Below are 24,636 nucleotides of genomic sequence, written 5' to 3' on the forward strand. Positions count from 1 at the left end.
TCTTTGTAAATAATTGTGCAGAAATTCACCATACTTGGTGGTTATGATCACCACATGGCAAGAAGGTGTGAGAGCAGTATCATTTTGGCCCCGCCCCTCATGCCCTGAGGTGGGTGTCAAAAGGTCAAATACCAAGAAATGTGATTACAGGCACATTTTAAACCATTTTGAATGAAACTTTGTATATGCAATCAACATTGGGAGACGCGTCAAATATGCAATGATTCTTTTGATTTTACCCCCGGGTTCATGCCCCATGGGGTGGGGACTCGGGGTCACAACAGAAAAAAATGTTTGACTCAAAATTTGATATTGGGTCATTCCTGGTCGGAACTTTTTGCCATCTTTCAACTTTGCTTTACATGGCAAGCGTGGGGATTTGCGATGGTACGCCATCAAATTCACTCTGATTACATTTTATTTTATTGCACCCTATTTTTTTGCTCCGACGAAGGGTTGACACCCTAAGCATCAGCTTTTCCTTCCTATGGCGGTTACCATACTTGGATCAACACTGTCGTGATTGCATCAACTTTTTCTGTAGCGTTTTCTTGAAGTTCCTCATGTCATTATATTTTCGCTTATGTTGCATCATTTCATTTATTTTTTCTTATTCCAATTATTCCATTCAAAAAATATACTGTTGATAATTTAAAGACCATGCTTGGGAGAATATCTAAAAAAAATTTTTTTTTTTTTAGAGTTGACTTTAGAGAACCAAGTTCTATAATGCCCCTATGATATTTCGATAGAATCATTTTATTCGTCTGTTGTTGGTGTAGCACAGGCATGATGGGCCGAATGGCCTCCGCCTGCCGCAATGTTTCTCGTTATTATTTTTTCTATTGTTTTGTTTTTGTATACAATGTCGAAGCTCGTGGAAGAGCGAGAACATATAATTAATCAGGGCATAACAGAACAAAGGGAACAGTAGAAAGAGAGGGGTGAACTCGCCAACAGTAGTAATGAGGGACAGAAAAGAAGGAGATTTGGAAAAATGAGGAAGAATGAGGGCGAGGGAAGGGAACAGGAGGTTAACAATATTGATAGAGCCACAAACTGTGTTTACTTCCAAATCCTGTGTACCTCACTCCCCTCACAAATCCCCTCACTCCCTACACCATACCCTCTCGTTCCCAACTGCTCCTGGATATTGGGGAGAAAGTGGAGAGGTTTCTGGCAACCCTCTACTCCGATTCCTATACAGGGCAAAAATCTGTGCACGTATCCTAAAAACTTGCTGAGCTGCTCTTGCTCATCCCATTTCATCTGAAATTTCTCAAAGTTCCTTATTACGGTCTTCCTCTTTGCTCTACAAAAAAAGAATGCAAAAAAGTTTATGAAGACGCGACAGGCTTATTTCTAATAGTCGATCGAACTATCGGATGTTCTGTAAGAGTTCCATGGAATTTCATGTTTTCCAGAGTTCTATAGACTTGGGCCCTTGAATACACTATATATACAGACATGGCATTTAATATGGAATATTTTTTCTTTCTTGACTTGGGTTTACTTTCTGAACTCGGTATATCAATCTGGTGAGTTTCTTTTACGCTTCGGTGATTTCTTTGTTAAAAGAACCATGTCACTGATTGTCTGTCGCAGCAAGAAGTCAATAACAGGATTATATCACAGGTGGCGTGACAAAATGTATAGACAGGTACATTTGACGATTGGCTTCACAATCGGGTATATAAGGGTTGTTGCGTTCTGTATTAGTGGAAAACAACTGCTGCACGCCTACAAAAGTTATTGCCGCTTCCCCTGGAGATGGTCCGTCAACTTGACAATGCTGTTTGTCATTTTTTTTGTTTGTTTGTTTTTTTGTATACAGAGTCGAGGCTCGTGAAAGAGCTAACATTTATCAAACAAACAAATCAAACAAACAAGCAAACAAAGTATATAAAAAGGGGAGTGGTCGACAAGATGGGGAGAGAAGGGGAGGAAGCACACAAACACAACATTTGAGAGCAGGGACATCAGGAGATGTGTGGGAGGGAGAGGGCCTGGGGGGAGGCAGGATAGGTATAAAACGCAAGGACACCAAGGATTTAGTGGTGGCTTTACGAAATTCCAGCATGAAACAGCGTGCTATTGCTCGGCAGTATGGCATCACTCAAGGTCAGGTGTCAAAGATCCTGAAAAGAAATGCTCAGAGGGGTGTCCCTACTCCAATACCGAGGTCAGGACGTCCCCGCAGAACCACAAGGAGGGATGATCGCCAGCTGCACCGGTTAGTCCGCAATGGCCGTACCAAGGCAGCTAATCGGCTTATGTCTGAGTGGCAGCAACTGACAAATGTGCCTGTATCCAGAAGGCTAGTCAACCAACGACTGGTTCAAGCAGGCTATCGTGCCAGGCGTCCCCTGAGAAAGCCACGTCTGACCAGACAACACCGCCAGCGCCGATTGCAGTGGGCCAGAGAGCACCGTCAATGGCAGCCAGGACACTGGAATCACGTGATCTTCAGTGACAAGTCTAGATTTCTGGTCGATCGTCAATATGGCCACGTCCGAGTGCGCAGACAAGTGCATGAAACCTACAACGAAGATTGTATAGTGCCAAGAGTCCAAGCTGGAGGTGGTGGGGTGACCGTTTGGGCTGCTTTTCATGCAGGGGGCAAAACTGACCTGGCTGTTCTGAATGGAAACCTGAACCAGTTCAAGCACAGGGCCATTCTGGAAGAAACATTGCTTCAATTTGTTCGTGCAGCCTTTCGAGGAAACTTTGTCTTCCAAGATGACAATGCACGGCCTCATCGTGCTCGCATGATCCAACACTTTCTTGCTGACCGTGGTGTAGAGCATATGGAGTGGTCTGCCATGTCCCCGGATATGAATCCGATAGAGAACTTGTGGGCAGAATTAACGCGTCAAATCGACAACTTGGACCAGCAGCCTGCCTCTGTGCGTGAATTGCAGCAGGCTATTGTAACTGCATGGCAAGCGATTCCTGTCCAAACCTTGGCAAATCTCGTGAACAGCATGAACGTGTGCGTGCTCTCCTGAATGCTCGTGGGGGTTACACGAAGTACTGAAATGTAATATTACTGTCCGTAATCCCAGTCGTAATTTAACTTTTGTTTTTGTTAAAAAAAAATTTTGGCTAATGTGCAAAATAAAGAGATACTTCTGGAAAACGTACAGAAGTTTAACACAGTACTGTCCATGAATTGAGTTCGATATCAGTTTACATCACTTTCAAGGATCAATTTATTTGTTTCGAAATGTCAAATGTGGTTTTGGTTTCTTTTAAAGGTCACATTAACAAAATCTAGAATAATTTCAAGATAATTCCAATGAACTTTTGGTTCTAAGACATCTTGAAAAGTAAGTTCACCCCCACAAAAACAATTCCATATTAAATGCCAAGTCTGTATTTTTTTTTGCCAAATTTTAATTGTTGTATACCTATTCAGATGAGGCTCCAATTCCATGTTAGACATGCTTTATTGTTTTTCACAAAGCCTCAGGCTTTCCAAAATCATTTGCATTGTGGCATTGACCTGGTTTTCTGAAATAATGGCGGCTGTGCAGGGAAATTGGATTTGGTGATGGAGAGCCGTGGGCTGCTGGACTCGGAATATGTTTCTGAAATCTTTGGTGAATGTGCTGGAAGGGATCTTCCTTATATTCATCTATTTAGTTTTTGTACTTTTTGTCGAGCTGTTTTAAAACGTTTCATGTTGCCTCCGAGTAATAACATCAAGATGAATCATGTCTTTATTCAAATGACTTGCCAAATTATACACTTTTATCAGTTCTGTATACTGCAAATGCCTCCCTTGTTAAACTTTTACAAATCTAAACTTTCTGTTCACCTCCACTCCTTTTTTACCCTTTGTTTACGTTAATGTGTATAATCACTTTTCTATATCTGTCTTATCCAACCCTTCTCTGGTTATTCAAGGTGGAATCTCACCTCCATCTCTGTTTTTGACTTTTGTATTTACTTGCTGAGTCGCATCATTGAAGGGGGGAAGTGACATTGAACAAACTGAATTGCAAATTAAGTGAACTGCTGGTCTGTTCAAGATGTGCATGGAAGAAGTCAGTTCTGTTCAACCAGAACTGACTGGGGCAACACAACAGCAACAACAACAACAACTTGGTCGCAGTGGGTCAAGTCTCTCTCTGGGACATGCTCCTCATCTGTTCCATCACTCTTGAATGATGGGGTCATGATGGACTCTGCTCATGCTAAAGCTGACTGTTTTAAGTCTTTCTTTTGTAGAAAAGTCCAGGATCACTATTCTCTTTCTTCCTGTACCCATCTTCCACATCCTCACAGAAAACACCTTCAGCATGTGAACTTGTCTCTTGGCAAGGTGGAAAGTTCCTGGCCTCTCTTTACTCCTGCACCGTGAATGGCCCAGGCAGCATAATTGCCAAAAACTGTTCATGGCCTTGTCTCCTCTTTCTGCACTCTTTTCCAAATCACTTTTGTTTCTGCCCATTGTTGTCCATATTGTGTGCTCATTGCTCCATGCCTCTTCACCTTGTCAACTGTGCCTTCTCCTCTGTCCTTAAGTGGGTAGACCTCCAACATTTAATGTGACCTTTCCAATCTTACAGATTTCTCAATCTAGGCCTCCACTGCGAAACCTGACATTATCTGCTTAATACAATCCTTCCTCCCACATGATGATTGATGATCCCTGATTCCTGAAAGTCTCCCAGCAATCGTCTCCTCCAGTTTGGCAGGCTTCAACGCCATCCCAGTGGCTGACTCTCTCTTTCTCTTGAAAATGATGACTCTCTTGCATCATATGTGGCGATTTCAACTGTCACTCTTTTATGTCTTTTTCTTCTTATTTTTTTTCTGTGGTCAGTCGCTGGAGCTCTTGAGCCTCACTCACAACTTTAAACTATCCTGCGTAGATGATATCTCCAAGCTGTTGGCCCAAGCTGACCACAATCTAGTAATTATTTTCAGGGCCAAGTTCTTCCTCTGCTGTCCTCAGTTTTTAATGGTGTACAAAGCCTTCGGGGGAGGGTAATGAAATATGATTTTCCATTATCAACTGGTGCTGCTGCTTCCTGCTTCCTATCCTGCCCCTTTGGGACCATGAAATGTAATGCCCTCCGTCATTGAAATTTTGCTTCATGGAGTTACGTTTAAGCGACTGCTTCTTGTTCACTGTATATGGGTTGCTGGCCTACAAATAGTTTATAGCCTCTATTATACTCTTCCTCATCCTGTGCTGTCACCTCTCTACCCAGCTCCTGCCCTTCCAGGTCAATCATTTTCTGACAGAATCTCCTTCCCTGTTACTCTCCCCAAGTCTAATCTGAAGGCTCACCTCCATTATTTTAGTCTCATATTTTCTCGTCTCTGCCACTGTCTTTCTGAGACTGTTGCCTCAAGCTCTTTCTTCTGGGATTTCAAGTTTTCTGCCCACTGCCACATCATGTTCTCTTCCATTTTTTTTTAAAGTGTTACTCCACCTGATGTGACCATATTCTCGCCCTTCTGCAATTCCTCTCCTCCTCGTACTATGTGCGCATCTGTCTGTTGTTGTCCCAGTTTTTGCTTTCCTCACTTTGTCTGTTTTCCCTCTGTTCTGCTCTTCCATGAGCACCGTTAAGCGTTGCACCGGGAATCCTCTTTTGTGGCATAAACCCATTTATGTGAGTTTGAGCATTTTATATTTTTCTTTCGTCAAACAATTGTTAATTTACCATACATTATCAATGCATGAACGAAGGCACCAAAGCTCACCAAATGACCTTTTGATATTCTGATTAAATTGCACTTTTTCGCCTGAGAGCTTTCTCATTGCCGTGAAAATGGCTGGAGTTCATGTGCATCCAAGACACAGTATCATTGTTTGCCATAAAGGACAATATGTAGTAAGGAAAATGGGAGAGGATAAGAGAGGAGTGCAAGCAGAAAAAATACATTTGAGGCAAGGAAGGGAATGGATGAATATGTGTGAAAATTGCAGTTTGAGGAAAAGATGCAGGGGAAGAAAAAGGTTAGGTGGAAGAAAGGGAAGACAAACTTGTAAGCAAACTTGGACATAAATATCAGGTAGTTTGTATGTACAACGACGAGGTTTTGAGAAACGATGGAGGTCACAAGATGGCGCAGTTGTATCGTGCTCACAATTCAGCTGTGTAGTGCGGGTTCGAATCATGATGGGCTCCAGCTTGCCTTTCTTATGCAGTGCCGACAGGGCTTACTGTATCTCGGAGCAATGCCACCTTAAGTTGGATGTAAAGCTGGCTGTCCTGTGTGCATTTGGGTTGTGGATAATATAGACCCAATGGTATCATTCAGAAGGAGAGGACCATTATGTGCTGTATCCTGATCAAATTCCCTTCCTGTAGATGTTAACAGGAATATGGAATATAAAATATGTCATAACAGATAAAACTAATCGGATGTGGATGAAGTACAGGCATGATGGAACAGATGAGCTCCTCCTTTGTCTATTTCCTTGCAAATTAAACTCGTGTGGCCGTGAGTAAGGAGAGGGAAAGAATGGGACATATTTGTAGTATATACATGTATGCCAGACCTCTGCCATAATTGGATGCCAGCTTTTATGCCCCTTAAGTTGGTCTGTTTTCATGGTGTGTTGGTCTATGTATACTTTTGCTTCTTTCACCTCACCAACATCTTGATGACATTGTGTGTGGTTCTGGTTTAATAAAACAGCTGTACACATGAGGTCATCTTCCCAAGTAATCTGTCTCAACACTACTGGGCTCAGTCTCATGTTTATTGCTGAGATCAGACACTGACCTGATTTTTGTAATTCTACACCCAGTACATGCCACTATACTATGGGATTGCAGGGTAGCTTAATTTCAAGCAAACACACTTATGAGATAATTCAGATTCTCTCCCGAGTGTAATCGGATCCAATGTAAAGCATTTGTTGTGCGTTCACATTAGGAGGGTTGCGTCATAGATTCTTCAATTTACAACTGTAAGGTATTAAGGTAATTCCATGATTGTTGAAAGGATATCGTGTGAGAAATTTCATTTTCCTATTATTTGTTTCCCTCAGATGGTGCAGGAATCTCAGACCTTGTTGAACATGGCTGACTCTGTACACAACAAGCTGATCCTGTGCCAGAAGGCAGGTATGCTGTCCTTGGGCTCTCACGTGCACTGAGCACTGTTTAGGCATGAGGTTTACATGCGGATCTTTTGTTGAAGTGTATTGCAGAGCTTTATGGTGAAAGGCAGGCCCCACCCTTTCTTGCTATTGTGGATTATTATTGGTTCATGAGTTATCAAGTGACCACTATATTCGTCATGTGTGTGCGTCTGTCTGTGTGTGTGTCTGTGTGTCTGTCTGTCCGCAGCATAACTACCCGATGATATCATCCGATATTGAGGTGTCTGGTGATATCCCTGGTGTTGGGCTAGCGGCTAGGGTGCCGGCTTAGGATCCAAGGATCCTGGGTTCGAATCCCGGTCGATCGCTGAATTAACGCCAGGGGGGTTGACTCAGCCTGTCATCCTTCCGAGGTCGGCTAATTGAGTACCAGTTCACTGGTAATTCCCTGTTTGTCGTTAAAGGCGGCAAAAAGGGTTGGCGTCAGGAAGGGCATCCGGCCGTAAAACATTGCTTCAAATAGGGGACCGAAAAACAACAACAACCACGGTTCCCGAAAAAGGCCAACCCCCGCTTTGCGGGGAAAAATGGCCTCTAAAGGTGGTTATTATATATATTGAGGAAACTTGGGTGGGAGGTTGATATCATGATCTAGTTGTGTCCTGCCGAGAGTGGGCGTATTACGCCCATTGTGGGTGGAGCCACGCCCGAAAAAGATGTCTTTTTAGGGGGTAATCGAGTTCAAGCTACATCTTCTCCGAGGGATTTGGTGGAATCTGACAGGGGTTTCGGTATTTGGTTAGGCCAATGTCACGTGTCGAGCCCCATGGTGCTCGATTTTTTTTCTTTTTTCTTTTTTTTTTTTCATTTAATTTTTCACCGAATTTTCGGTATTGTGTAGCTAGCTAACCTCATAACTCATTAAACATTATTTTCTATCTCATTTCAAGGTCAGTAACCTTTTTTTTGACATTTCCGGGCCTGGCCTGTCCGTGCCTGTTTCGGTTATAGTCCGTCCTTTGTCATTGAATACCGCTCGCTCGTGAACCATTGTCGTCTCTTGACTTGTTGTTCACTTATTTCGGCTTTTAATTGATGAAGCAATCCTGTTGCTTCATTTTGCAGTCCATTGGTTTTATTTGTTTGCGGCTATTATATACAGTCACGTGAAAAAGTAAGTACACCTCATGTAAAGTTTTGACTTTTTCAACATATTCCAACATACAGTTATTTGATCTTCATTTCAACAATTCGACACTCCGCTTCCGGTCTTGCCGGTGAGGTTTCGTTTATTCGCAGCTGTCTACGCTCTCCATCGAAATCGAAGTTAAGTAATTGTTCCCATTTGTATTTTCGTTATAACTGTATTTATTTTATGGTGTTGTACGTATCGTGTGTCCCGAGGAAGATTTTCGGTGCAAATCTTTCATAACTGTATAGGAAATCGTGTTAATCGTGTCGTGTCTTTTGAGGCCTTGTACAGTGTCCAACCTTGAGGCTTTGTTTTCCTCTCAGCGGTCCGTCGTTTGTGCTCCAATAACTTTTGTTCTCTGCTTTTCCCAGTCTTTTCACCCCACTAGGGCATTGCCCGTACTATATCTATATCTAAAATTATATCCCCCCCCTCTATTTACATGAAATGGTTTGGTCCAAAGCGAACGGCTTCCGGAGTTTGGTAAAGAAATCGCCATCGCGTGCACAAACGCGCAGGAAAGCGAATGAATCGCAAATTCGTTTTTATTAGTTTTAAAACATAGTTTAACGCCAACATAGTTTGCAAACGTGAAATAAATGAATACGCTCTCAAATGTGCCATCCGAGGCAGAGTGTGTCCGCCACGTTCGGCACACGCGATAGTTCGCTGCTCTCTGATTGGTTGAATCGTTTTTTGGACATAGCTCGGTAAGTAATTGTCCGATTAATATGAAACCTTGAAAAGGCACATCCTCGGGTCCCCAGCAATATACCTGGCAAGTTAAAAGTATATCGGACCCGTGGTTGTCGAGAAACAGCGGTCACAGACAAACGTACAAACGTACAGAGATTACTGGAATTATAGATAGATAGCCTACTTCCTTGTTTAAAATCAACTCAAAAAAAAACAAAAAAAACATTTCCTTCTCTGTTCTTATTCTTTGTTCTCATTCGTTTATTCGTTCTTATTCGTTTGTTCGTTCTTCGACCACGTGTTTCTCCCCCATTTCCCCAGATAGTTTTCACTGTTATTAACCTTAAAATGTTTACACTTTCCCCTCAAGTTCTGTATTCCATCGTATATTATAACACCTTTTTCTTCTTCTTCTTTAAAAGGCTGCTTTCGACTTGCTCACCAAATCTATTCATCCCAAAAAAAAATTCCATCTCTTTCAGTGCCTCTTTTCTACATTCCCTAAACTCTCCTGCACTCCATCTTCCCTCCAGCATCCTTAAACGTATTTTTGACTCGAAGATCACAAGAAACTCATTTTGCAATAAATGTTCGTTTCCCATTAATCGTACACTTTCCAAAATCCAATCTCACCCCTCCCCTCCAAATCTTCCCCATAACCCCTCCCCTCCAAATCTTCCCCATAACCCCTCCCCTCCAAGACTCCCCCTCACCCCTCCCCTCCTGGACTCCCCCCTCACCCCTCCCCTCCAAATCTCCCCCATATCCCATCCCTTTCAAATCCCTCCCCTTGTCCCTTCCCTCCTAAACTCCCCCCTCGCCCCTCCCCTTCAAATCTCCCCACCCTCATTTCTTCTCAATTTCCCCCCTCTCACTCCCCCTCCTCAAAGCGTCCTCCCCGCTTCTTCCCCCTTCCAACTCTCACCTCCATCTCCCCCAACCTTCTGCCTCGCTCTTCCCCCTCCTCAAATAACACCTCATTGTGCCTCACCCAATCACCATCAAACCTTTTGTCCGCCCCATCCTTCCCTTTCTCCGAGCTATTCTGAAATCTCTGACACACCTCCAACAGCTCTCCCTACCTCTTCCACCTCTTCCACATCTTACCCTACCCCTCCTCCCCCCTGTTCTGTATCCGATGCTCCCCCTTCCTCTTCATTAACGGTATGGACCTCAAACATCCGGGGCCTTCGTTCAAACTCAACTGATCTCTCCAGACAGGTTGCTTCTGTCAAACCAGACGTGATCTGCTTAACAGAAACTTTCCTCCTTCATGATGTCTCTGATTCCTTAGTATCTCTCCCGGGTTACTCCCTCCTCCGGTATGATAGACCTGAGCCTCGTCCTGGAGGTGGGGTTGCTATCTTTATCAAAAACTCTCTTCCTCACTCGCCCTGCACTGCACTCTCTCCACCTCACCCCCAGGAATAACTCTGGCTACGGCTTCCCCTTCGCTCCCACCTATTGTTCATATGTGTGTTGTACCGTCCACCAAACAGTGATGACTCCATCTACATCTCGCTGTCTGATAATATATACCAACTTCTGTCTACTCATCCCAACTCTCTCTTCCTCATATGTGGTGATTTCAATTGTCACCATGCCAGTTGGCTGGGTGTGGGTACCTCTCTCACCAGCCATGGCTCCTCAGCAAAGGACTTCTGCGACTCACTGGGACTGACACAATCTGTCAATTTCCCGACCCGGATCTCAGTCAACGGAGCATCTTCTCTTCTGGACTTGGTTATGACTAACTTCCCTGAAAATGTCTGCTGCTCTTCTTCTGCTCCAATCGGATCATCTGATCATGTGCTTGTTAAAGTGGACATCTCTCTGACAATTCTCAGGGAGCCTGCTCAGCGTCGACGAGTCTGGCATTTCACTCAGGCCAACTGGCACGGTCTTCAATCAGCCATCAATCATCTGGACTGGTCTCCCATCTCTACCACCTCTGACATCAACTCATCCTGGGAAGTCTTCCAAAGTAAATTGCTCTCTCTCATGCACAGATTTATCCCATCTCGTCTTCAGTTGTCATACCCTTCCTCCCATCCATGGTACACGGAATCTTGTGGTGAGGCTGTTGCCCAGAAACAACTTGCCTTCGTCTCCTGGAAAGCAAATCCAACGGAAGGAAATCTCATTTCCTTTCACAAAGCCCGAAACAAGTGTTTGTCCACCCTCAGGAGAGCCAGGAAACAATATCTCTCCGTTCTCAAGACCGAACTCTCTTATCTGTGTCCCTCTTCCAAATCCTGGTGGCGTCTGGTCAAATCTGTTTCTGGTGTTTGTTCCCCCTCCGTCCCCTTCCTTACCTCAAACGGCTACACAGCTGACTCCGCACGTGAAAAGCTGAATGCCTCAACTCTGTGTTTGCCTCTAAATCTTGTGTCCCAAACCCATCCCTCTCTGTACCCACCGTACCCAGTCGTACCCAGCTGCTCCTGGACTCCGTGTCCTTTCCTCCTGACAAGGTGGAAAAGTTTCTGTCAACCCTCGACTCTGATTCTGCAACTGGACCTGACGGCATCAGCCCACGGGTCCTAAAATCCTGTTCTTCCGCTCCTTCACTCCCTCTCTCTGTTCTCTTCACCCTCTCTTTTGCTCAAGGTCAACTGCCATCTGCTTGGAAATCAGCCAACATCACCGCTTTGCACAAAAAGGTGCAAAAACAGATCCTCGCAACTACAGACCAATCAGCCTTCTCCCAATTATCAGCAAAGTCATGGAATCCATCATTGCTTCGGATATGAAATCTTTCCTCTTCTCCAATGGCTTGATCTCTGATCATCAATTTGGTTTCAGACCAGGTCACTCTACTCTGGACATGCTGCTTCTGCTGTCTCAACAATGGATGGAGATCCTCAATGCCAAACAGGAAATTAGAGCTGTCTCCCTCGACATATCACGTGTTTTCGATATGGTCTGGCACCCCGCTGTGCTCACCAAACTCTCCTCCTTTGGTATCCATGGAAATCTCCACGCATGGCTGGCGGACTTCCTCTCTGGTCGTAGTCAACGTGTAGCCCTGAATGGGTTTCTCTCATCTCCTCTTCCTGTTCAGGCTGGAGTTCCCCAAGGCAGTGTTCTGGGCCTTGTGCTTTTTCTGGTCTTCATCAATGATCTCTCTGACTCTCTTGAAAATCCTCTCTATCTCTTTGCTGATGACTCCACTCTCTGCTGCTCCATTCCTCATCCCTCAGATCGGCAGTCTGCAGCCTCCTCACTCTCTGCAGACCTGGACAAAATCACAGACTGGGCAAACAAGTGGAACATGTCTTTCAATCCTGACAAATCTCACACTCTTACGATGTCTCTCCGAAAAGACCGACTGGACAACCCTCCCATCTACTTTCTGAATAATCCTCTCCAAGAAGTTCTGTCACTCAAGCTTTTGGGTCTCACTATCTGCCATGATCTTTCCTGGGAAAACCACATTTCCAAGATGGCCTCCAAAGCCAGTCGCCGACTGGGCATCCTCCGTCGTTCGAAGTCCTTCCTTGGCACACCTGAGCTCCTCACCACATACAAGGCTTACATCCGCAGCTCAATGGAGTACTGCTCTCCCCTCTGGGCTGGTGCTCCTGCCTCACACCTAGCTCGTCTTCACGCTGTTGAAACCAAAGCCTTCAGAATCATTGGAATCTCCCGCGATGACGCTATCTCCGAGGGCCTTTCACTTAATCACCGCAGGCAGGTTGGTGGTCTTTCCGTCTTCTACCGACTCCTCTCCGGCCTTGCTCCCCCAGCTCTCTCTGGGCTCTGTCCCCCAAATATTCCTGCAGGTCGCACAAGATCTGCCTGCAACCCTCTTATGGTTAAACTGCCAAAATCAAGACTCTCTGCTCACCTTCACTCCTTCATTCCTCTTTTCTCCCGCCTCTGGAACAAACTTCCTCACTCTCTTCAATCCCACTCCTCCCTCCAGGTCTTTAAAACGGCTGTTCACCACCATCTCTGATCTTCCCCAATCCAAAACCTTGATCTTTTCTACCCCTGCTAATTTCACCCCAAATCCACTTTTTTGAGGTGACTTTTGACTTCTTTCCTGGAAGTCCTTGGTGTCGTTGCGTTTTATACCTATCCTGCCTCCCCCCAGGCCCTCTCCCTCCAAAAGCATCTCCCGATGTCCCTGCTCTCAAATGTTGTGCTTGTGTGCTTCCTCCCCTTCTCTCCCCATCTTGTCGACCGCTCCCCTTTTTATATACTTTGTTTGCTTGTTTGTTTGATTTGCTTCTTTGATAAATGTTAGCTCTTTCACGAGCCTCGACTTTGTATACAAAAAAACAACAACAAAAAAACAAACAAAAAAAACAATATTGATAGATAAAGGTGATATAATATAACAAATATCATGAAACATTTACATTTTGTAGTCCATTGTATAATTTAAATAAACATAAATGCAAATTTCGCATGTGAAAAAAGTAAGTACACCCCTACATTTATCACTACTTTAAATACCTAAAATTAGAATCAGGTGCACCTGCTCAGGTGCAAATGATTAGAACATCATTAGAGAGGATCTTGGAGGAACCTGTCTTATTTAAACCTCAGACATTTAGTTTGGTTTGCTCTTTGTTGTTGAAGTGTGTGGCGTCACTGTGCCGAGATCAAAAGAGCTCTCTCAGGCCTTCAGAAAGAAGGTTATAGATGCCAACGAGTCTGGGAAGGGATTTAAAAAGATCTCCAAACAATTTGAAATCAATCATTCGACTGTCCGGAAGATCATCTACAAGTGGAGAAGATTCCAAACAACTGCCAACTTGTTCAGGCCAGGCTGCCCCAGCAAGTTCAACCCGAGAGCAGACCGCAAGATGCTGAAAGAAGTCTCAAAGAACCCCAGAATGTCATCACGGGACCTACAGGTAGCTCTTGCCACTGTTGATGTCAAAGTGCACGAGTCTACCATTAGAAAGAGGCTGCACAAATTTGATCGACATGGGAGGTGTGCCAGGAGGAAACCTTTGCTGTCCAGAAAGAACATCAGGGCAAGACGAAAGTTTGCCAATGAACACCTCGGCAAAGACCAGGACTTCTGGAACAATGTGCTCTGGACAGATGAGTCAAAGGGCTCTTTGATGGATGGACTGTCTTTGTCTTTCCCTCGCGGTCCCCATGTGCTGTTTTTGTCTTTCCCTCGCGGTCCCCATGTACTGTCTTTCCCTCGCGGTCCCCATGTACTGTCTTTGTCTTTCCCTCGCGGTCCCCATGTGCTGTTTTTGTCTTTCCCTCGCTGTCCCCATGTACTGTCTTTGTCTTTCCCTCGCGGTCCCTATGTGCTGTCTTTGTCTTTCCCTCGTGGTCCCCATGTACTGTCTTTGTCTTTCCCTCGCGGTCCCCATGTACTGTCTTTGTCTTTCCCTCGCGGTCCCTATGTGCTGTCTTTGTCTTTCCCTCGCGGTCCCCATGTGCTGTCTTTGTCTTTCCCTCGTGGTCCCCATGTACTGTCTTTGTCTTTACCTCGCGGTCCCCATGTGCTGTTTTTGTCTTTCCCTCGCGGTCCCCATGTACTGTCTTTCCCTCGCGGTCCCCATGTACTGTCTTTCCCTCGCGGTCCCCATGTACTGTCTTTGTCTTTCCCTCGCGGTCCCCATGTACTGTCTTTGTCTTTCCCTCGCGGTCCCCATGTGCTGTTTTTGTCTTTCCCTCGCGGTCCCCATGTACTGTCTTTCCCTCGCGGTCCCCATGTACTGTCTTTGTCTTTCCCTCGCGGTCCCTATGTGCTGTCTTTGTCTTTCCCTCGCGGTCCCCATGTGCTGTTTTTGTCTTTCCCTCGCGGTCCCCCTGTACTGTCTTTGTCTTTCCCTCGCGGTCCCCATGTACTGTCTTTGTCTTTCCCTCGCGGTCCCTATGTGCTGTCTTTGTCTTTCCCTCGCGGTCCCCATGTGCTGTCTTTGTCTTTCCCTCGCGGTCCCCATGTGCTGTCTTTGTCTTTCCCTCGCGGTCCCCATGTACTGTCTTTGTCTTTCCCTCGCGGTCCCTATGTGCTGTCTTTGTCTTTCCCTCGCGGTCCCCATGTGCTGTTTTTGTCTTTCCCTCGCGGTCCCCATGTACTGTCTTTCCCTCGCGGTCCCCATGTACTGTCTTTGTCTTTCCCTCGCGGTCCCCATGTGCTGATTTTGTCTTTCCCTCGCGGTCCCCATGTGCTGTCTTTGTCTTTCCCTCGTGGTCCCCATGTACTGTCTTTGTCTTTCCCTCGCGGTCCCCATGTGCTGTTTTTGTCTTTCCCTCGCGGTCCCCATGTACTGTCTTTCCCTCGCGGTCCCCATGTACTGTCTTTCCCTCACGGTCCCCATGTGCTGTTTTTGTCTTTCCCTCGCGGTCCCCATGTACTGTCTTTGTCTTTCCCTCGCGGTCCCCATGTACTGTCTTTGTCTTTCCCTCGCGGTCCCCATGTGCTGTCTTTGTCTTTCCCTCGCGGTCCCCATGTGCTGTTTTTGTCTTTCCCTCGCGGTCCCCATGTACTATCTTTGTCTTTCCCTCGCGGTCCCCATGTGCTGTTTTTGTCTTTCCCTCGCGGTCCCCATGTACTGTCTTTGTCTTTCCCTCGCGGTCCCTATGTGCTGTCTTTGTCTTTCCCTCACGGTCCCCATGTGCTGTTTTTGTCTTTCCCTCGCGGTCCCCATGTACTGTCTTTCCCTCGCGGTCCCCATGTACTGTCTTTCCCTCGCGGTCCCCATGTACTGTCTTTGTCTTTCCCTCGCGGTCCCCATGTACTATCTTTGTCTTTCCCTCGCGGTCCCCATGTACTGTCTTTGTCTTTCCCTCGCGGTCCCTATGTGCTGTCTTTGTCTTTCCCTCGCGGTCCCCATGTGCTGTTTTTGTCTTTCCCTCGCGGTCCCCATGTACTGTCTTTCCCTCGCGGTCCCCATGTACTGTTTTTGTCTTTCCCCCGCGGTCCCCATGTACTGTCTTTCCCTCGCGGTCCCCATGTACTGTCTTTGTCTTTCCCTCGCGGTCCCCATGTACTATCTTTGTCTTTCCCTCGCGGTCCCCATGTACTGTCTTTCCCTCGCGGTCCCCATGTACTGTCTTTGTCTTTCCCTCGCGGTCCCCATGTACTATCTTTGTCTTTCCCTCGCGGTCCCCATGTACTGTCTTTCCCTCGCGGTCCCCATGTACTGTCTTTGTCTTTCCCTCGCGGTCCCCATGTACTATCTTTGTCTTTCCCTCGCGGTCCCCATGTACTGTCTTTCCCTCGCGGTCCCCATGTACTGTCTTTCCCTCGCGGTCCCTATGTGCTGTCTTTGTCTTTCCCTCGCGGTCCCTATGTGCTGTCTTTGTCTTTCCCTCGCGGTCCCCATGTACTGTCTTTGTCTTTCCCTCGCGGTCCCCATGTACTGTCTTTCCCTCGCGGTCCCCATGTACTGTCTTTGTCTTTCCCTCGCGGTTGTCAGCTCTTTCACGAGCCTCGATTCAGTATAGAAAAAAAAAAAAAGAAAAAAAAAAAAGGTAGAGCTATTTGGCCACAGTACCAGAAGACATGTTTGGCGAAAACCAAAGACAGCCTTTGACCACAAGAACCTGATACCAACTGTAAAGCATGGTGGTGGCAACATTATGGTTTGGGGCAGCTTTGCTGCATCAGGGCCTGGGCAGCTCACCATCATAGAATCCACTATGAATTCTTCATTGTACCAGAGGGTGCTTGAGGATAATGTGAGGCCATCTGTCGGAAAGTTGAAGCTCAACCGAAGGTGGACCTTGCAACATGACAATGACCCCAAACATACCAGTAAATCCACCAAGGAATGGCTGAAAAGAAAGAAATGGAGGGTTCTGGAATGGCCAAGTCAAATCCCGGATCTAAATCCCATCGAGATGTTGTGGGGGGATTTGAAACGAGCTGTGCATGCAAGAAACCCCTCAAACATCGCACAGCTGAAATAATTCTGCATGGAGGAGGAGGCAAAAATTTCTCCCAGTCGATGTCAGAGACTGGAAGACAGTTATAAGAAACACCTACTTGAACTTGTTTCTGCCAAAGGGGGCAATACCACCTATTAGAGCCAAGGGTGTACTTACTTTTTCCACATGCGAAATTTGCATTTATGTTTATTTAAATTATACAATGGACTACAAAATGTAAATGTTTCATGATATTTGTTCTATTATATCACCTTAACTATCAATATTGTTGAAATGAAGATCAAATAGCTGTATGTTGAAATATGTTGAAAAAGTCAAAACTTTACATGGGGTGTACCTACTTTTCAGGTGACTGTATACTAGCACTGGCACTCCTGCCTGGAAGACGGGAGGGCCCTTGTTGGCCCACTGTCGATGGGGAATTTAAAGTATACTGTAACCATATTTGGCATTGCTGGACCCAGTGTGCGAAATTAACGCCAGCCCGACAGCCCGTGGCTGGTAACTTTTGTCCCAGGCTAGTATCTTCATTGAGTTGCCAGCCCGGTGGTCTGGATAGATTTTGCCCTGCACTTTCCTGTGTGCCCCAACATCCTGGCAGTCATTGACCTGATATTGACACTGCCAGCCAGCTCGGCCGAATGTGCGCGAGGATTCTCACAAATGAAGATCATGAAGAATGATCTCAGGAACAGGCTCAAGTCAACAACAATGTCGGATTTGCTCTGCATCCAACTAGAATCTGCAGACATCACCGACTTTGAGCCCAAGCCAGCAATCAACTTCTGGAACAGCTGTTCCAAGAGAACGAGAAGGCCCAACTTCACCCGGAGTGGAGCAGGGGCCAGCTTGTTGCCAGAGCTGGTGCAGGATCAGGTCACAGAGATAGATGCTGCTGCTGTTGCAGGTGGTGAACCTGAGGGAGCTGGTCTGCCGGAGCCAATATCAGCAGCTGACAAACAGTCGGATTATGAGTCCGGCCTTGACACTGACTGCGAAGACGTGGTTCTGGATGACATTGAGAACTTACAGGCTGCCGTGGAAGATATGTAAAACTAACAAGAAATGTGATAGATCATAGACCGACTACTAGACCTCAAGTTTTTCTCAACTTTGTATTACTTTAACTCACCATCAAGTTATCAACTGTGACTGTCCTACACATGTTGATCGATCTATGCACAAACTTTTTATAAAATTTCCTCACTTTTCTGACAATAAAACGTATTTGGTGTCATGAAAATATTATTCACGAGTGTTTTTTTTATTTAATTATTCGAGAAGACCTACAGTTGCTATTAGGTTTTTAGGGAGTTTATTCCTGAACACTCCTAAAATGCACCAATTTGAGTCCTTATTTTCATCTCAGTTCTTCGGGCTGGTAACTTTTTTTCGGGCTGGTAACTCTCAAAAGTTACCAGCCCAAATGGCTGGTAACTATATGCCCCTATTTCACACACTGGCTGGACCATACTGTAATGTTTTGTGCTATACATTGCAACAAAAGCAGAATTTTCCACAAAGTGATCATTTTTTTTCTGCTACCGTTTAATGATTACACACTGTGCACATGAAAATTATTTTGCGACATACTAGAACCATATTTTGCCTTGCTGGACCATACCCTGAAGTTTTTGTGATGTAATGCAGACACACACACACACACACACACACACACACACACACACACACACACACACACACACACACGGTAAATCCACAGAACGGAGAACATAAAAAATCGACACAAATACAACAATACAGGAGCTAGACAAAAAAGCATTATACAAATACCTCGAAGTAGAAGAGAGCCACCAAATATGTCACAAACAATCTGCAAAACAATTACCAAAGAATACCTACGTAGAACGAGCATGATCCTGAAAACATACCGATTTACAAGAAACAAAATCAAAGCCATAATCCAGCTCACAGTACCAGTGTTCCATTACAGCTGTGGAATAATAAACTGGGAACAATCAGAAATCAATAAGTTGGACATCAAAACAAGGACACTCCTCACCATCCACAAAATGCTTTACAAAAATCAATGCATCCCGAGAATGTACTTGCCGAGATGAGAAGGCTGTAGTGCCCTGATGTAGCTCAACCAAGTGCACAGAGTGACAACTGTAGGATTGGCCAAATACATAAAACTGCAACAGACTACCGAATCCAATTTGTAAGCAAACATGAAGCCAAAAACCAGAGAATGTATCCCTAAGCACCCTAGCAAAAAAAATCCAATAAACAGGTGCGAATGGAAGATGTCATACGAGAAACCTAAACAACGAATACAGCCGCAACAATTGCAAAAAAGAAGAAAGAAAAATGTAAAACGAAATATCAACAGATATACACAGACAACTGGAAAAATAATAAAAGAGCAGGAAGGTATATAAAAAAAATTTGGACATATTGGGAGTAGACAAAGAAGGCTCTTTGGAATGGCTAAGAAACGGTCAGCTCAACTGGGATTGAGAATGAATCATTATAAATGTCAAAGACCAAGGTAATTACACCAATGGCTTTAAAAAATAAAATGGTGGGACAGAATGAATCGGACAAGTATAGGTTCTGCAAGGTAGAAACAGAAAATACGATGCACATCTTATTAGGATGTAGTTTAAATGGAAAAAGGGGGAATTGGTTCCTGAATCGTGACAATCCATGAATGGCAAGGCAAAATCCGCAAATGGTGAGGCAAATCCTGTGAATGTCGACGATAATCCGCGAATGTCGATGAAAGTCCTGGAAATGGCGAGGCAAAACCCGCAAATGGTGAGGCAAATTCTGTGAATGTCGACGATGATCCGCGAATGTCAATCAAAGTCCCGGAAATGGTGAGGCAAAACCCACGAATATCGGCGATAATCCGCGAATGTCGATGAAAATCCCACAAATGGCAAGGCGCAAATCCCACGAATGTCGATGATAATCTGGGAGGTCACTGAAAATCCACGAACGTATGCCATGCCATTGTTTCAATGGGGAAAAGTGAGATAGCTAATTGTACTGGTACTGCGGAGTGTTTTCATTATTTACTGTAACTCGCGGGGATGACGTGTTGTGCAGCTGGTGGAATATCCCTCAAAGCCGTTCACAGTGTGAATGACGAGATATCATGTGAAGCTATGCACAGTGTGAATGATGGGATATCTTGCGAAAGCCATGAAAATGCAAATCACAGCGCCGCAAATGTCGAAGCAGATCGTGCTTGCGGCTCGTAGAAGATGTTTTTTGCATATGTCCAACTGCTTTGTGCATAGCTGGTGAAAGATGGGTTTTATAAATGTGTCAAGCGAGCGGATCATGAATTATTATTTTTTTCCATCCCCAAAAAACCGCAAATTCACGGGACACTTTGCCGCGAATAGAGAAACAGGTCGCATTTTATCAACCGCGAATACGCAGAATCCACGAATAGCGGGGACTGACTGCATATATATTGTATGTGTGTTTTATTTTTTATTACTGAAGGTTCTGCTGGCTGGACATTTGCATAGGCTCCGCCAATGTAGGGGGTGATGCAATCACCCTATGTGTACTGTACAATTCAGCTAAAGAAAGCCACAAAATGCAACCACGAAAAGCTATACAAAGTAATCGCTTTGCTGTTTCAAATCCTACCCGATTTCCTCTACAGTTGCACACATACACAAGTAGCACATGCATGGACACTCAATGCTACACGCCCCCCTCATCCGCAGGGCCAGTTTCATCACTAGTTGCAATGGGAGTTCTACGAAGGTGATTATTGAAGTTCTCCAACCTGGATAAACACTGTGATGACACCGTCATGATGATGCCATGATTGCAAATCCAGAGGGACTATTGCAGATCAACTCCACTGATTTTAGCAATAAGCAGACCCTGTGTCAGGCAACATTTAACCTGCTTCACAGTAGGCTTCCTCAGACCAATAGACCCCGAGCCTCGGCACGTGGCCGGTTCTTATTCACCATGTGACACTTCCGTTCACATGCCAGTGCGTGAGGTCAAATGGAGGAGTTTTTTTTTGTAAACTTCAAGCAAACAAATGTCAAATCGCATCATTGATGGGCTGCTTTGCTCTTTATTTTTGTTATTACTTACATGTGAGCTGGTGTTGTATGCGTGCGCGCTTGTTGGTATTTTTGTGATTCCAAGGCACGAACATGGCTGGTTTCATGTTGTTTCCAATGCACATGATGAGGTGTTCGTTGTGTGATTGTCGGAGTTTCCGTTGGGTATTGCACACACGCGGGTGTGGTATTTAGGATTGAGTGTTGTTTTTTTTGTTGCTCACCTTATCCAGCAGTTTGCAACATCCAGCTTTTGCCATTTGTATCAGAGGTATGTAATTTGTGGGTATGTCCACAGTCTCCCCAGATATGTATTTATATATACTAGCAACGGTACCCGCCCTATGAGCGGGGCTTCAATTGGGAGGCGCAAATGATTATTTAAACGATTTATATAAACATCCGTTAAATATCACACGCAAATCATCAAAATCTAAACAGTATTTTTAGAATTTCAATAAAAAAACCACATCACTGTTCATATCGGTAAATATTATTCCATCGTGTTTCAAATCGTGATATCAACTGCACACTTTTCTATAGGAAAGCACACAACTGCACACTTTTCTTTAGGAAAAAAAAATGGAATGATTTTGTACATCTTCTTCAGCTTAGAACTTCAGGATAGACGACATTGCTGATAAAAGTTCCTTTTCTCTCTTTGAAGTTCTTGGCAAACATTTTTATATTGTCACTGCTGCCAACGCGACGCCATGGCATTATTCATTCATTCATTCATTTAATGATCATTAAACATTATTCTTACACTCATTAAACGTTCATTAAACATTAAACGTTCATCAAACGATTACGAAAATAAAAACGAAAAACATTACGAAATTACGTTCACACCATCACGTCAAACACTACCGTTACGTAATTCAAACCATGATCACATCAAATATTGGAGAGCCCATTGACGAAACGATTTATTTATTTATTTTGTATACAAGATCGAGGCTCGTGAAAGAGCTAACATTCATCACACAAAAATTCAAACCGACACACAAAACACAAAATAAGGGGAGCGGTAGACAAGGTGGGGAGAGAGGGGGAAGGACGGACACGAGCACAACATTTAAGAGCAAGGACATCGAGAGAACTGTGGGAGGGAGAGGGCTTGGGGGGAGGAGGGACGTATAAAGCATATGGACACTGCAAGGACTTCCAGGAAAGAAGTTGGAATTTCAAAAAAGAAGATCTGAGGTGAATTAACGGGGGTAGAAGAGATCAAGGTTTTGGATGGGGGAAGATAAGAGATGGTGGTGAACAGCTGTTTTAAAGACCTGGAGGGAGGAGTGGGATTGAAGGGAGTGGGGGAGTTTGTTCCAGAGGCGGAAAAAAGAGGAATGAAAGAGTGAATGTGAGCAGAGAGCCTTGATTTTGGCAGTTTAACCATAAGAGGGTTGCTGGCAGATCTTGTTCGACTTGTAGGAATATTTGGGGGACAGAGCCCAGAGAGAGCTGAGGGAGCAAGGCCGGAGAGGAGTCGGTAGAAGACAGAAAGACCACCAACCTGCTTGGGGTCAGTGAGTGAAAGGCCCTCGGAGTTAGCTTCATCGCAGGAGATTCCAATGATTCTGAAAGCTTTGGTTTCAACAGCGTGAAGCCGGGCTAGGTGTGAGGCAGGAGCACCGGCCCAGAGGGGGGAACAGTATTCCATTGAGCTGCGGATGAAAGCCTTGTATGTGGTGAGGAGCTCAGGTGTGCCAAGGGAGGACTTCGCACGACGGAGGATGCCCAGACGGCGACTGGCTTTGGAGGCTAGCTTGGAAATGTGGTTTTCCCAAGAAAGATCATGGCAGATAGTGAGACCCAAAAGCTTGATCGACAGAACTTCTTGGAGAGGATTGTTGAGAAAGTGGATGGGAGGGTTTTCCAGTCGGTCTTTTCAGAGAGACATAGTAAGAGTGTGAGATTTGTCAGGATTCAAAGACATGGTCCGCTTGTTTGACCAGTCTGTGATTTTGTCCAGGTCTGCAAAGAGTGAGGAGGCTGCAGACTGCCAATCTGATGGATGAGGAATGGAGCGGCAGAGAGTGGAGTCATCAGCAAAGAGATAGAGAGGATTTTCCAGAGAGTCGGAGAGATCATTGATGAAGACCAGAAATAGCACAGGGCCCAGAACACTCCCTTGGGGAATTGCAGCCAGAACAGGAAGGGGAGATGAGAGAAATCCATTCAGGGCCACACGTTGACGATGACCAGAGAGGAACTCCGCAAGCCATGCGAGGAGATTTCCATGGATACCATAGGAGGAGAATTTGGTGAGCAGCGCTGGGTGCCAGACCGTATCAAATGCACGTGATATGTCAAGGGAGACAGCTCTGATTTCCTGTTTGGCATTGAGGACCTCCATCCATTGTTGAGACAGCATAAGCAACATGTCCAAAGTATAATGACCTGGTCTGAATCCAAATTGATGATCAGAGATCAAGCCATTGGAGAAGAGGAATGATTTGATATCCGAAGCAATGATGGATTCCTTGACTTTGCTGATAATTGGGAGCAGGCTGATTGGTCTGTTGTTGCAAGGATCTGTTTTTGCACCTTTTTTGTGTAAAGCGGTAATGTTTGCTGATTTCCAAGATGCTGGCAGATGACCTTGAGCAAGAGAGGGAGTGAAAAGAACAGAGAGAGGGTGAGATAGAGCAGTAGAGCAGGATTTTAGGACCCGTGGGCGGATGCCGTCTGGTCCAGTTGCAGAATCAGAGTCGAGGTTTGACAAAAACTTCTCCACCTTGTCATGAGAGAAGGACACAGAGTCCAGGAGCAGTTTTGTTCGACTGGGTGAGGTGGGAACAGAGAGAGATGTGTTTGGGACACAATATTTTGAGGCAAACACAGAGTTGAGGCATTCGGCTTTGTCACGTGCAGTGTCAACTGTGTAGCCACTTGAGGTAAGGGAGGGGATGGAAGGGGAACAAACACCAGAAACGGATTTGACCAGATGCCACCAGGATTTGGAGGAAGGAGACAGGTTTGAGAGTTCATTCTTGAGTGTGGAGAGATGGTGCTTCCTGGCACTCCTGAGGGTAGACACACACTTGTTCCAAGCTTGGTGGAAGGAACTGAGATTGCCTTCAGTTTGATTTGCCTTCCAAGAGGCAAAGGCAAGTTGTTTCAGGGCAACTGCCTCACCACAAGACTCAGTGTACCATGGATGGGAGCAAGGGTAAGACAACTGAAGACGAGATGGGATAAATCTGTGCATGAGAGAGAGCAGTTTGCTTTGGAAGAATTCCCAGGAAGAATTAATGTCAAAGGCAGTAGAGATGGGAGACCAGTACAGATGATTGATGGCTGCTTGCAGACCGTGCCAGTCAGCCTGAGTGAAATGCCAGACTCGTCGGCGCTGAGGAGGCTCTCTGAGAATGGCCAGAGAGATGTCCAATTTAACAAGCACGTGATCAGAAGAACCGATTGGAGCAGAAGAAGAGCAGCAGACATTTGCAGGGAAGTTTGTCATAACCAAGTCGAGAAGAGAAGATACTCCATTGACTGAGATCCGGGTCGGGAAATTGACAGATTGTGTCAGTCCCAATGAGTCGCAGAAGTCCTTTGCTGAGGTGCCATGGCTGGTGAGAGAGGAACCCACACCCAGCCAGCTGGCATGATGACAGTTGAAGTCGCCACATATGAGGAAGAGAGAGTTTGGATGAGTTGATAGAAGTTGGTCCATGTTGTCAGACAGCTAAATGTAAATGGAGTCATCACTGTTTGGAGGACGGTACAGAACA

The 24,636-nt window shown here is 45.3% G+C and overlaps 1 long non-coding RNA gene across 1 annotated transcript in view; it reads left to right on the forward strand.

Annotated features, from left to right (window-relative positions):
* Positions 1 to 7,015: 7,015 nt before the first annotated feature.
* Positions 7,016 to 24,636, forward strand: part of LOC144889269 (uncharacterized) — a 37,597-nt gene continuing 19,976 nt past the window's right edge. Inside the window, exon 1 of the long non-coding RNA XR_013621674.1 lies at positions 7,016 to 7,094. This is a non-coding gene — a long non-coding RNA (uncharacterized LOC144889269). The remainder of the gene's footprint in view (positions 7,095 to 24,636) is intronic.

The sequence above is a fragment of the Myxine glutinosa genome, unplaced genomic scaffold (assembly GCF_964187855.1).
Source record: "Myxine glutinosa unplaced genomic scaffold, kmMyxGlut1.1 SCAFFOLD_2125, whole genome shotgun sequence".
Lineage (NCBI taxonomy): Eukaryota > Metazoa > Chordata > Myxini > Myxiniformes > Myxinidae > Myxine > Myxine glutinosa.